At 49.8% G+C, this 1,466-nt stretch overlaps 2 protein-coding genes across 3 annotated transcripts in view; both read left to right on the top strand.

Moving 5' to 3' along the window:
* Positions 1 to 1,466, top strand: part of dnaaf11 (dynein axonemal assembly factor 11) — a 42,068-nt gene that overhangs the window by 21,800 nt on the left and 18,802 nt on the right. The window lies entirely within an intron of this gene.
* Positions 1 to 1,466, top strand: part of LOC103480026 (protein tilB homolog) — a 19,632-nt gene that overhangs the window by 1,007 nt on the left and 17,159 nt on the right. The gene's annotated exons all lie outside the window — the stretch shown is intronic.

Here is a 1,466-nt window from a genome sequence, read left to right as displayed (position 1 = left end):
CTCCATCCCTCCGTCTCTCCATCCCTCCGTCTCTCCGTCCCTCCATCCCTCTGGCCCTCCGTTTCTCCGTCTCTCCATCCCTCCGTCCCTCCATCTCTCCTTCCCTCCATCCCTCCATCTCTCCTTCCCTCCATCCCTCCGTCTCTCCTTCCCTCCATCCCTCCGTCTCTCCTTCCCTCCATCCCTCCGTCTCTCCATCCCTCCGTCCCTGGTGTCCGGGCCACCAGGGTCCCCTCAGCCCTGAGCTGGACGTCCTGTGATGGAGACTGTACGCCTCCGTCCCGTGAAACCAACCCGATGAGTTGACGAGGCTTCGGTGGGCTTGCTTTGCTTCCAGGACGGACTCGGTCGTCATGGCGAACTGGAAACTGTCTGAAGAGATCATCCTCCCCTCCTGACTCCACTCAGGCCAGCAGAGAGCCGTCACTTCTGATGTCTGCATGACTCAGCTGTTTGAGACTCCTCTTCACACCCGTCTGAGGAAGACGGGATGCAGAGCCACAATGTCACCTTGTCAGCAGCAGAGAGAAGCTGCTGCATGGACAGAGAGACACCGATGAGGATGCTCACTTTGTCTGGATTCAGTCAAATCTCATCTCACAGCTTTCACAACTATAAACTCCACCTTCGCCCTGGTCACAAAGTTCAAAACCTGCAGGATTTGTTCAGGATTTATGTAGGACTTTGTTCTAGTTTCTGGTGCAAGTATCTTAGTGCATTTGAAATGAGACAAAACTAACTTACAAGTAAATTTTCGGTAAGAAGTAGGAGCTTGTTTTAAATCAGTAGCTTCTGACGTAAAAGCTTTTTAACCGATTTTGTTGTTGAGAAAGTTATAGTTCCACTGGCAGGTTATTTAATGAAGATATTTTTCTATAGACCTGGCATCCAAGCAGTCGTTTTTCTGTTATTTCAAACACACGAAATTGCGATTCGACATGAAAACGATGCCACAAAACAACTTGATATTCAGTCTGGCAGCTCGGCGGCTCTGAGCTGAGCAGGCTGCCGGCTCCTCATGGCCAGAGGTCAGAGGTCGGGGCAGCCGAGCCGCCGCAGAGCGCTAAACGCTCACCTGCCTCAGCCATCTGCTGCGCGGCGGGGCTAATGGACGGACGGCCGTGAGGAGCGTGTTTCACCGCAGCTTCATGCAGCTGAAGGAGAGAGGGGCCGACTGTAACGGCAGAAAAACACTTTGACTCACGTCCAGCTTCAGGAGGCAACCGTAGAAATACAGACACAGATTCAACCCTGCAAGACGCAGACAGAAATAAAATATTTTAAAAAAGCTGAATGGATTTATAGCAGTACTTTTTTTTGTGGTGTATTATAAAAATGTCATATTAAATATAAAGTTATTTTACATTTTGAACAAATATTGCTACAAAATTTACCGGTCGATCTACGTTCCCACCCTCATCTATGGTCATGAGCTTTGGGTCATGACCGAAAGAACGAGATCACGG

The sequence above is a fragment of the Poecilia reticulata genome, linkage group LG17 (genome assembly GCF_000633615.1).
Source record: "Poecilia reticulata strain Guanapo linkage group LG17, Guppy_female_1.0+MT, whole genome shotgun sequence".
NCBI lineage: Eukaryota > Metazoa > Chordata > Actinopteri > Cyprinodontiformes > Poeciliidae > Poecilia > Poecilia reticulata.
The sequence above is the reverse complement of the archived record's forward strand: the minus strand, read 5'-3'. Positions and strand labels throughout refer to the sequence as shown.